This window comes from Pan troglodytes, chromosome 6 (assembly GCF_028858775.2).
Source record: "Pan troglodytes isolate AG18354 chromosome 6, NHGRI_mPanTro3-v2.0_pri, whole genome shotgun sequence".
NCBI lineage: Eukaryota > Metazoa > Chordata > Mammalia > Primates > Hominidae > Pan > Pan troglodytes.
This window is the reverse complement of record NC_072404.2, coordinates 83,220,536-83,233,415: the sequence shown is the minus strand read 5'-3', so window position 1 is coordinate 83,233,415 and position 12,880 is coordinate 83,220,536.

Sequence of the window (12,880 nt, the reverse complement as noted above, 5' to 3'; positions counted from 1 at the left end):
TACAATGTTTAAGATGAAAAATACAATGGATGAGATTAATGGCAGATTAAACATGGCAGAAGAAAAGAGCAATACATACACTTGAAGATTTAGCAAGAGAAATTATCCAAAATAAAACACACAGATTAAAAAAAAGAATTTTAAAAAGCTAAGAGGCCGGGCATGGTGGCTCACGCTTGTAATCCCAGTACTTTGGGTGGCCAAGGCAGGTGGATCACCTGAGGTCAGGAGATTGAGATCAGCCTGGCCAACATGGTGAAACCCCATCTCTACTAAAAGTACAAAAATTAGCCGGGTGTGGTGGTGTGTGCCTGTAATCCCAGCTACCTGGGAGGCTGAGGCAGGAGAATTGCTCGAACCCGGGAGGCAGAGGTTGCAGTGAGCCGAGATTGCACCATTGCACTCCAGCCTGGGTGACAGAGCGAAACTCCATCTCAAAAAAACAAACACGAGGCCGGGCGCGGTGGCTCACGCCTGTAATCCCAGCACTTTGGGAGCCCGAGGTGGGCAGATCACGAGGTCAGGAGATTGAGACCATCCTGGCTAACACGGTGAAACCCCATCTCTACTAAAAATACAAAAAAAATTAGCCAGGCATGGTGGCAGGTGCCTGTAGTCCCAGCTACTTGGGAGGCTGAGGCAGGAGAATTGCTTGAACCCGGGAGGCAGAGCTTGCAATGAACCGAGATCTTATCACTGCACTCCAGCCTGGGCGACAGAGTGAAACTCTGTCTCAAAAAAACAAAACCAAAAACAAAAAAACACCTGAAAACAATGTATTGTGAAGTTTATAGCATATGTAAAAGTAAAATATAGGGCAGCAATCACATCAAAGTTGAGGGAGGAGAAATGAAAGTACACTATTGAAAGGTTCTTATCCTCTATGTGAAGTTGTATAATGTCGCTTGATGTATTCAATAAACCCTGAAGCAACCACTAGAACTTTTTTAAAGTTTTAGAGCTAATGAGTCAATGAAGGAGGCTGAAATAGGATTATTCAAAAATACTCATTAGGCCAAAAGAAGGCAGAAAAAATGAAAAAAAAAAATAAAGGAACAAAGAGTGGATAAGACAGCTAGACAACACATAGCAATAGTACAGATATAAACCTAACTAAATTATCACATTAAATGTAAATTGCTCTAAGCCAGGTTTGGTGGCTCAGGCCTGTAATTCCAGCATTTTGGGAGGCCAAGGCGGGCAGATCACTTGAGGTCAGGAGTCCAAGACCAGCCTGGGAAACATGGTGAAACCCTGTCTTTACTAAAAATACAAAAATTAGCTGGGTGTGGTTGTGCACGCCTGTAATCCCAGCTACTCAGGTGGCTGAGGTGGGAGAATAGCTTGAACCAGGAAGGCAAAGTTTGCAGTGAGCCAAGATTGCACCACTGTACTCTAGCCTGAGCCACAGAGCAAGACTACATCTCAAAAAAAAAAAGTGAATTGCTCTAAATATCTCAAAAGGCAGAAGTAGTTAGAATGGTTAAAAAGAAATCAAAACCTAAAAAAAAAAAAAAAGACCTAATGATATGCTGCTATTAAATTGTACTTAAATATGAATAAATGAAGACATATACATTTTTTAAATAAGCAATTTGAAAATGTTGTATCATATAACAGTAGCAAAAAAAAATCTAAAATGGCTCTATTAATATTGGCAAAGTAGATTTCAGAGTGAAGATTACCAAGAAGGTCTCATTATGATACAAAGATCAATTAAGCAAGAGGACATAGCAATTCTTTTTTTTTTTTTTTTTTTTTTTTTTTTGAGACAGAGTCTCACTCTGGAGTGCAGTGGCGCAATCTCGGCTCACTGCAACCTCCACCTCCTGGGTTCAAGTGATTCTTCTGCCTCAGCCTTCCAAGTAGCTGAGACTACAGGCGCATGTTACCATGCCCAGCTTATTTTTGTATTTTTAGTAGAGACGGAGTTTCACCACATTGGCCAGACTGGTCTCAAACTCCTGACCCTGTGATCCACCTGCCTCAGCCTCCCAAAATGCTACGATTACAGTTGTGAGCCACTGTGCCCCGTCAACATAGAAATTCTTAAATGAGAATATACCTAATCATAGAGCTTTAAAATACATGAGCAAAAACTGAGAGATCACTAAGAGAAATCAGCAAATCCACAATTACAGTCAGAAAATTCCATGCCCTTTCTCTTAGTAACTGATAGAATAAGTAGACAGAAAATCAACAAAGACATAGTAGAGTTGAACAATATTAATTTAATCTGATTGGCATTTGTAGACCACATCATCCAACAATAGCAGACTGCATATTATTTTCAGGGGCACAGAGAACATTTATTGAGATAGATCATATTATGGGCCATAAAAACACATCACAATAAATTAAAGGGACTGAAGTCATGAGGAGAAGATATCAGAAATAAGTGAGGTTATATTACTACATATTCAACAGATATTACAAAGATAAAAAAGAAATATTAACAACTTCATGCTTATAAATGCAATTGCCTAGATCAAATGGACAAATTCCTTGAAAATCACAAAGCTTACTCAGGAAAAATTGAGAACCTGAACTGTTTATATCAAAAAAATTAAATTTGTAGTTCAAAAACTTTACACAAAGAAACTGCTAGGCCCAGGTGGCTTTTCTGTTGAATTCTACAGAAATTTAATGAAGAAATAAAACCAATTCTACTCAATCTCAACCAGAAAATTTAACAAGAGGGAATAATTGTCAACTCATTCTATGAATTCAGCATTACTTTAATATCAAAACTAGACAAAGACACTAAAAGAAAATAAAATACAGCTCAGTATTTCTCATGAATATAGATGCAAAATTTTTTAACAAAGTTTAGAAAATTGTGTGACATAAAAAGGATATATCATGACCAAGTGAAGTTTAGCCCAGGAATGCAGGGTTGGTTTAACATTTGAAAGCCAATCATGGAAATCACCATATTTACAGACTAAAAAAGAAAAAACATACCATCATCCCAACAGATGCAGAAAAGCATGTGAACAATTCTAACTTGATAAAAAGTCACAGCAAATTAGGACTAGAGGGAAACTTCCTCAACCTGACCAAGAGTATCTACAAAATACATGTAGTATTTTGCCTCTAGTATTGTATTTAAGAAATCTTTGTCTAACTCAAGGTCACAGAGGTTTTTCTCCTTGTTTTCTCTTAGAGGTTTTGTAGTTTTGGGTTTTATATTTAGGTCTCTGATCCATTTTGAATTAATTTTTACATATAGAGCTAGGTATGGATCAAACTCCACTTTCCTTTCTCTTTCTCTCTTTCCCTCATCACCTCTGCATATAAATATCCAATTGTTCCAGCATCATTTGTTGAAGAAGCCAGGCCCCTGCCCCCTGGCAAAACAAACAAACAAAAAACAAGAGTACATACTGTATGATTGATTCCATTTATGTAAAACTCCAGAAGATGCAAACTAATCTTTAGTGAAAGAAAGCAGATCACTGGATAGGGCAGGGGAGGGGGAATGAAAGGAGGAATTATAAAGGAACACAAAGAAATTTCACTGGTGGGGGTGATGCACCTGTCCACTATCTTGATTAGGGTGATAGTTTCATGAGTGTATACATATGTCAAATGTATCACTTTGTATTTTAAATATGTGCAATTTATTATAGGCCAGTTATATCTCAATAAATTCATTGGTAACAACAACAAAGTTCTCACTCCAAAGTCTGGGGTCCTCTCCTGGAGTCTGAAGTACTCAGCAAGCCACTTGGCTATTAGCAAGTGGCTTCTTTCTGCCTTGAGACATGAGAGAAGTTGTTGCTTGATTGGTGCAGAGTTCTGTGGCTTCCAAATAGGTTGCCCATCATGTTCTCAAAGTGGAGGGAGTGACAGACCTGTTCAGAAAACCTAGGCTCCTGGTTTTGCCTTAGACCTGATAAGCAGAATGTGCCAGAAATCCGAGGGATTTGAGCCTTTGTCACACAGATAATGATGGAAGTAACTGGTATATGGGTTTGGAGAAGAGGGAACAGAAGCTCAGTAAGCAGTTTTAACTGACTCTATGCTCCCCATACCAGGACCAGGACATGCCGTAACCACCAAAACAGCCCAATTCAATTCAACTTTGTGTAATAAAATGGAGAGTTTTCAGTTGCCATGTACCTCCAGGTTAAAGGTCACATAATCTGAGCATGCCCAGACGAACCAACTGTGCAACCATGAGCAGAACCTAAGTGTCTGGCCCAAGTAATGAGGACTGAATTAAGAAATGGACATCACATGTCAGGATCCAATCAGATGAATCCCTGGCATCACCCCATGGCAGGATCCAGTCAGATCACGCCTCCCGGTATCACCTTATCACCTCATTTCAAGATCCAATCTGATCACACCTCATTACCCTATGCTTATAAAACCTATCCCAGCTCTCAGCTCAGGGAGGCAGATCTGAACGTTTCTTCCTATGTCCTTACCAGTCCTTACTTGCTTTCCTTTCCTCAAAAGCTTGTCCCGTGGCATTGGCCACTCTGCACATCGAGAAACAAACCCATTCATTGCCTAGTAATGATGGAAACTACTGGAAAAGATTTATTTCAAATCTTCAGTGATTTCATCTCTGTAAAGGTGTGCTCCCCTGAGTGTGGTAAGGTCCTCATCACTAGAAGTATTCAGTTATGAACTGGACAACCATCCGGTTAGGATTCTTTAGAAATAATTGAAACACTGGTTGGGTATTTCTGGGATTTTGAAAATCTTTTCAACCCATTGAAGTCTTTACTTTTCTACTTAAAACCTCTACATGTTTGTGTGCGTGTGGCTACTCACATGGAGGAAGGAGAATTTGCCTCTGAATTAATCCTCCCTTGAGCCTGATCCATATCAGATTTTTTTTTTTTTTTTTTTTTTTTTTTGAGTTGGAGTCTTGCTCTGTCACCCAGGCTGGAGTGCAGTGGTACAATCTCAGCTCACTGCAACCTCTGCCTTCCGGGTTCAAGTGATTCTCCTGCCTCATCCTCCTGAGTAGCTGGGATTACAGGTGTGCACCACCACACCTGGCTAATTTTTGTATTTTTAGTAGAGACGGGGTTTTACCATGTTGGCCAGGCTGGTCTCGATCCCCTAACCTTAGGTGATCCACTTGCCTCGGCCTCCCAGAGTGCTGGGATTACAGGCATGAGCCACCTCACCCGGCCCCATATCTGATTTAGAGGAGAGATGAGATTTTAGACTTCAGACATTTGAGTTGATGCTAGAATGAGTTATTAGGTTGGTGCAAAAGTAATTGAGGTTTTTGCCATTGAAAATAATAGCAAAATCTGCAATTATTTTTGCATCAACCTATAAGACTTTTGGGGCTATTAGGACGGAAGGAATGTATCTTGTAAACCTATTCCCTAATATGATAGTGGGCCTTTGGGAGACAATCACTGATTCACCAGAGAAACTTCCAGTCCTGCAAGCTCCATTCATGACAAGTGCCCTAGACAGGTGTACCATTTTAATCTTTTTTTCTTTCTTTCTTTTTTGAGAGCAGGTCTCACTCTGTCACCCAGGCTGAGTACAGTGGCATAATCATGGCTCACTGCAGCCTCAGCCTCCCAGGTTCAAGTGATCCTCCCACCTCGGCCTCCTCAGTAGCTGGGACTACAGGTATGCACAAACACGACCAGCTAATTTTTTTTGATTTTTTTTGTAGAAACAAGGTCTCACTGTGTTGCCTAGGCTGGTCTCAAACTCCTGGGTATCTCAAAGTGCTGGGATTACAAGCGTGAGCCACCATGCCCGGCCCATTTTAATCTTTTATACCAAATTTTTACTGGACATTTTCTACGTTTTGTTTTTTGTTTTGTTTGTTTTGTTTTGGTTTGGTTTGGTTTTTGTTTTTTGAGACAGTTTTGCTCTTATTGCCCAGGCTGGTGTGCAATGGTGTGATCTCAGCTCACTGCAACCTCCGCCTCCCCAGTCCAAGTGATTCTCCTGCCTCAGCCTCCTGAGTAGCTGAGACTAGAGGCGTGCACCACCACATCCGGCTAATTTTGTATTTTTAATAGAGACGGGGTTTCACCATGTTGGTCAGGCTGGTCTCAAATTCCTGACCTCAAGTGATCCACCCACCTTGCCTCCCAAAGTGTTGGGATTACAGGCGTGAGCCACCACGCCTGGACAACATTTTCTATGTTTAGATATGTTTAAATACACAAATATTTACCATTGTGTACAATTGCTTCCAGTGTTTAGTACAGTAACATGCTGTACAGGTTTGTAGCCTAGGAGCAGGAGGCTGTACCAAGCAGCCTGGGTGTGTAGTGTGCCATACATATGATCTAGGTTTGTGTAAGTACACCCTGTGATGTTTGCACAATGATGAAATTACCTAACGACCCATTTCTCAGAACATAATCCGGTTGTTAAGTGATGCATGACCCTACTCAATGTGCTGAATACCTCACTCCAAACCATTTCAGAAAATTCAGATATTATCAACCCTCATTGCACTGCCTTCCATTAGAAACATGGGAAGTTGTTTTGGAAAAGATGTACCTGCCCCTCAACCAGGCCCAGGCACCTGCTGAGCCTACGACAGAAGTTGCTACCCCTACCCCAGGTGAAAGTACAGCAGGACACTCTTTCCAAGTTTATCATGAGAAACTAAGCAAACCACCATCCGATACCCAACCCAGGCCCCTGTTCTACATAGAAGACAGATAGGAATATTCACTCAGATTGATAAGAAAAGCATCCTGCACATCTCAGGATGGTCAAACCTCCATGATTGCTATAACTCTTGAATGACACCTTCCCCCGGAGAAACAGACAAGAGGAAATGGATTGAAATTGATGATAGGCCGGGCATGGTGGCTCACGCCTGTAATCCCAGCACTTTGGGAGGCAGAGGCAGGAGGAGGATCACTTGAGGTCAGGAGTTCAAGATCACCCTGGCCAACATTGCAAAACCCCATCTCTACTAAAAATACAAAAATTAGCTGGGCGTGGTGGTGGGCACCTGTAATCCCAGCTACTCAGGAGGCTGAGGCAGGAGAACCGATTGAACCCAGGAGGTGGAGGTTGCAGTGAGCCCAGATGGAGTCACTGCACCCCAGCCTGGATGACAGAGCGAGACTGTCTCCAAAAAAAAAAAAGAAAAGAAAAGTTGATCATAAAAAGGAACACAATTCTCTTGGTTTTCCTTTAGAAATAACTCAATGCCTTTCAATGAATTTATAGAATCCATCTATTTATGACAAAATAGAGGAGACTCTCTCTCAAGGATGTGCTTCGGTTTCTGTGCAGAAAGGAAAGAGACCAAATCCCTCATTAATGTTTTCACATTTTGTTCTGTGGCAATGATGAGACGATGAGATTGAGAGGCTGTCGGGACTCAAATCAGAAAAACATGAACTAATTCTAGGGCATGTTATTCCATCTAATTTCCATTTGTACCTGAACAAACATGGAACATTTTATCAGCCTGAGAGAGTGAAACCATCAGAGGAAGTTTCCAGAATCAGAGAGAGAAGTGAGTGGCTGCCCAAATCTAAGGGTGGCCTTGGAAGGGCCCTCCTAGGCTGAGGGCTTCTCCTCCCACGGTCCACAAGGACCTCATGACAGCTGGGGCAGCGAGCTGGCTGGCCACTGGCGAGGCTGGAATAGGCATGTTGTACCAACAGCTCTGTGCATGGACTTCTCGGGTGCCCCCTAAAGCTCAGTCAAAGGACTCTCCCCTCAGCATTGCCTAGCATGACAGTTCAGTGCAAATCTGCCATGCAAGTTTGACTTGTATGTGTTTTGAAGGTTTTTTGTTTGTTTGTTTTTTGTTTCTTTTTGAGATGGAATCTTGCTCTGTCACCCAGGCTGGAGTGCAGCAGCACGATCATGGCTCACTGAAGCCTCAGCCTCCCAAACACAAGTGACCCTCCCACTGCATCCTCCCTAGTAGCTTGGACCACAAGAAAGTGCCACCATGCCTGGCTTATTATTTCTTTCTTTTAGGAGATGGGGTCTCACTATGTTTCCCAATATGGTCTCAAATTCCTGAGCTCAAGTAATCCTTCCTCCTTGGCCTTCCACTGAGATTACAGATGTGAGCCACTGCACCAGGCTGAGAATTCTGCCTTGCAGAAGAGTACTCCAGGCAGGTGCGATGGAAGTTCAGCCCTGCCTGCTAGAATGGGACCTCCCCTGCCTACCTCCTGGCACCCATTTCCCCTTTTTTTTCTTTCTTTCTTTCTTTTTTTTTTTTTTTGAGGCAGAGTCTCCCTCTGTTTCCCAGGCTGGAGTGCAGTTGTGTGATCTTGGCTCACTGCAACCTCCGCCTCCCAGGTTCAAGCAATTATTCCTGCCTCAGCCTCCCAAGTAGTTGGGATTACAGGCACCTGCCATCACCCCCAGCTAATTTTTGTATTCTTAGTAGAGATGGGGTTTCACCGTGTTGGCCAAGCTGGTCTCAAACTCCTGACCTCTGATGATCTGCCTGCCTCAGCCTCCCAAAGTGCTGGGATTACAGGCGTAAGCCACCGTGCCTGGCCTAGGCACCCACTTTCTTTGGGATTTGTTTTCCAACCCTCTCCTCCTGCTCCAGCTGCTGGTGAGAGTCTGGCTGAAAATGCATGACCCTCAGTGCACAACATCCAGTCCTCTGTCCTCTGAGGCTTCCGTCCTCAGCTGTGTGTGCCCCTGCCTCATGGGGCCTGCTCCGATGCTAGGGAGTGGCCCAGCTCTGGCACTGCCATGCCTGCAGACTCCTGGGGGCCAGCCTTGGGTCTGCTTCTGGCTTCTCTCCCCAGCTGCAGGCCCATGTCACGGAGTCCCTCCTGTGGTGCCTCAAAGCCAAGCTTGCAAGAATAGGGTACGTGTGCAATGGCACAGGCACAAGTCACTTCAACCATCAGAATCAGGTGCAAGCATGGAAAGTTATAAGGCCGTTGATTTCCACAGCCCAGGATTGAAACTTCTTTCTTATTTATTTGTTTTTGAGAGGAAGTCTCACTCTGTTGCCCAGGCTGAAGTGCAGTGACACGATCTCAGCTCACAGCAACCTGCACCTCCCGGGTTCAAGCGACTCTCCTGCCTCAGCCTCCTGAGTAGCTGGGATTACAGGTGCCCACCACCACGCCCAGCTAATTTTTGTATTTTTAGTAGAGATGGGGTTTCACCATGTTGGCCAGGCTGGTCTCAAACTCCCGACCTCAGGTGATCCACCTGCCTCGGACTCCCAAAGCGCTGGGATTACAGACGTGAGCCACCACACCCGGCCTGAATCTTCTCTTTTAAAATATCCAGGTATATCTCTTTAGTGAAACAAAAGCAATAACCAAAACCAAGTCTTCCACGTAAGAAGGGAAGAATGATTGATGCCAGCCCCTGGCAGAGACGTGGACTGTTTGCACTGGTTTTAATTTAACAACCTCAGAGCACACATGATTCATCAGAATGCTGGGGGCTGGCCAGGTGCCGTGGCTGATACCTGTAATCCCAACACTTTGGGAGGCCCAGGTGGGAGGACCATTTGAGGCCAGGAGTTCAAGGCCAGCCTGGGTTAACAAAAAAAGACCCCATGTCTACAAAAAATATATAAAATAAAACATAAATTAGCCAGAGGTAGTGGCGTGCATCTGTAGTCCCAGCTTCTTGGAAGGCTGGAGGCAGGAGGATTGCTTGAGCCCAGGAGTTGGAGGTTGCAGTTAACCATGATTGTGCCATGGCACTCCAGCCTGGGTGACAGAGTGAGACCTTGTCTTTAAAAAATTTTAAAAATAGACGGGCACAGTGGCTCACGCCTGTAGTCCCAGCACTTTGGGAGGCCGAGGCAGGTGGATCACCAGGTCAGGAGATCGAGACCATCCTGGCTAACACAGTGAAACCCCATCTCTACTAAAAATACAAAAAATTAGCCGGGTGTGGTGGTGGGCGCCTGTAGTCCCAGCTACTCAGGAGGCTGAGGCAGGAGAATAGCATGAACCCGGAAGGCCGGAGCTTGCAGTGATCCGAGATTGCACCACTGCACTCCAGCCTGGGCGACAGAGTGAGACTCCATCTCAAAAAAAAAATTTTTTTTTAAATAACTTTTGCTGGGTTATGATGTCTGTCATGTCGCCTCACGTGCCATTGGCCATTGGCAAGTCAAAAAGCCATCCCTTACACCAATGGGATGAGAAGAAAGTACACCACATTCTAGGGGAGGCAGCAGGGATGGCACAAGTGATTAGTCCAGAGAGGGGCAGTGAATATTTGGGACAAATTATCTAAACTACACTACTGCAGGCCAGGCACAGTGGCTCACACCTGTAATCCCAGCCCTTTGGGAGGCCGAGGCAGGAGGCTCACCTGAGGTCAGGAGTTCGAGACCAGCCTGGCCAACATGGCAAAACCTCGTCTCTACTACAAATACAAAAATTAGCTGGGTGTGGTGGTGAGTGCCTATAAACCCAGCTACCCGGGAGGCTGAGGCAGGAGAATTGCTGCAACCTGGGAGGCAAAGGCTGCAATGAGCCAAGATTGCACCACTCCACTCCAGCTTGGGCAACAGAGCGAGACTCCATCTCAAAAAATAAATAAATAAATAGCCAGATACGGTGGTGCACCCCTGTAATCCCAGCTACTCAGGAGGCTGAGGCAAGAAAATCACTTGAATCAGGAGGCGGAGGTTGCAATGAGGTGAGATCACACCACTGCACTCCGGCCTGGGTGACAGAGTGAGACCCTGTCTCAAAAAAATAAAAATAAAAATAAAAATAAGCTACACTACTGCAGATCCTGGGGAACCTTAGACATCTGAAAGGGGGGCCCTGGTCTGCTGACATCACATCACAGACAAAAATATCAAAGATACAAAAATAATTTGAATCCGCTGGAAGAAAGCTGTGATATAGATATTATGACTCATTCCAAAATGTTCTCGTGGCAGATTAGTATACCTTAAAAGGATAAATCAATCCTGCTCAAACTCAGAAAACCATTTAGGGCCTTTCAAAACCAAAGGAGGTGCCAAGGCATTTTGAAAGGGACCATTAGTGAGAGACATGGCAAGTTACCTCTGACTTATTAAAAAAGCAAATGATTTTATAAATGAGCCCATTACAAAGTATTCATGAGATATTAGAGCTCTGAGAACTGGCTGAATAGGAGGGAATGGAGGACAATTAGGGCAGTTAGAAATCTGTTATTTTGGGAGTTTGCCAAAGGAAATAATTCCTACATTTGTTCTTGGGCAGATAGTTATGATGGCTTTGCAGAGGGCCTGAGTGACAAATCTGGCACTGAAAGAAAAAAAAAGTGGTGATGACACTGTCCCTGACTCAGGGACTCACATCTGGGTTGGGGAGGGGAAGCAAATATTTACAGCAGTAAACCGCAATACCATGTGCTATGGTAATACTAGAAATATGGGCCAGGTGCAGTGGCTCATGCCTGGAATCTCAGCTCTTTTGGGAGGCCAAGACCAGCCTGGGCAACATAACAAGGCCCCCATCTCTACAAAAGCCTACAAAAGTTAGCTGGGCGTGGTGGTGTTCACCTGCAGTCCCAGTTACTGAGGAGGCTGAGGTGGGAGGATTGCTTGAGCCCAGGAATTGGAGGCCTCAGTGAGCTATGATCGCGCCACTGCACTCCAGCCTGGGTGACAGAGTGACACCCTTTCTCTATTAAAAAAAAAAAAAAAAAACGGCCAGGCGTGGTGGCTCATGCCTGTAACACCTGTAATCCCAGCACTTTGGGAGGCCAAGGCAGGCGGATCAAGAGGTCGGGAGATCGAGACCATCCTGGCCAACATGGTGAAACCCTGTCTCTACTAAAAATACAAAAAATTAGCCGGGCATAGTGGTATGCACCTATAATCTCAGCTACTCGAGAGGCTGAGGCACGATAATCGCTTGAACCTGGGAGGAGGAGGTGGCAGTGAGCTGAGATCGTGCCATTGCACTCCACCGTGGGTAACAAGAGCGAAACATCATCTTGAAAAATAAAGAAGTCCGGGCGTGATGGCTCACACCTGTAATCCCAGCACTCTGGGAGGCCAAGATGAGTGGATCACGAGGTCAGGAGTTCAAGACCAGCCTGGCCTAGATGGTGAAACCCTGTCTCTACTAAAAATACAAATATTAGCTGGGCATGGTGGCACGCACCTGTAATCTCAGCTACTCAGAAGTCTGATGCAGGAGAATTGCTAAAACCCAGGAGGGAGAGGTTGCAGTGAGGTGAGATCACGCCACTGCACTCTAGCCTGGGTGACAGAGCAAGACTCCGTCTCAAAAGAAAGAAAGAGAAAGTAAATTCCCCAGGGAAGTACCTTGGCTTATTTCATGAAGAGGTACTGAAGGAAGCAGAGGCATGTAGAGGACTTCCCCACCTTGTGCAGCTATTTGGGCCATGGCATCTGAAATTTATTATTTCAGAGTCACCTCTTTGATGACCTTGGCAGTGGACTGCAGTCATCTGTTTAGGCCTTTCCATGGCCCACGTCAATGCCAGTATTTCTGTCTGTTGCACATTTGATTTCCTTGTTGTTGGCATTTAGAAGGCCCCCTGTTTCCCAGATCACACCACAGGCATGGACCGCAGAGATTGCATCTTGGGAGTCTGTAGAAACGGTCAAGTCCTTGTCCTGTCTTAGGTCCAGAGCTCAGGTTAATGCAGATTTTCCCGGCCTTCTGTGCTGAAGTCCCTGCAGGGAGGCTCTTGGCTGGTTTCCCATAGGTAGACAGCTACACATCCTTGCCCTTCATTGGCGTCTTTTCATGAAGCTCCTGCCGTCTACAAAACATGTCTCCCTTTTCTTCTTGAATCACATCTCTGTTATTGAAACTCTAGAAGTCGACTGGGCATGGTGGCTATGCCTATAATCCCAGCACTTTGGGATGCCAAGGCAGGCGGATCACCTGAGGTCAGGAGTTCTAGACCAGCCTGGCCAACATGGCGAAAA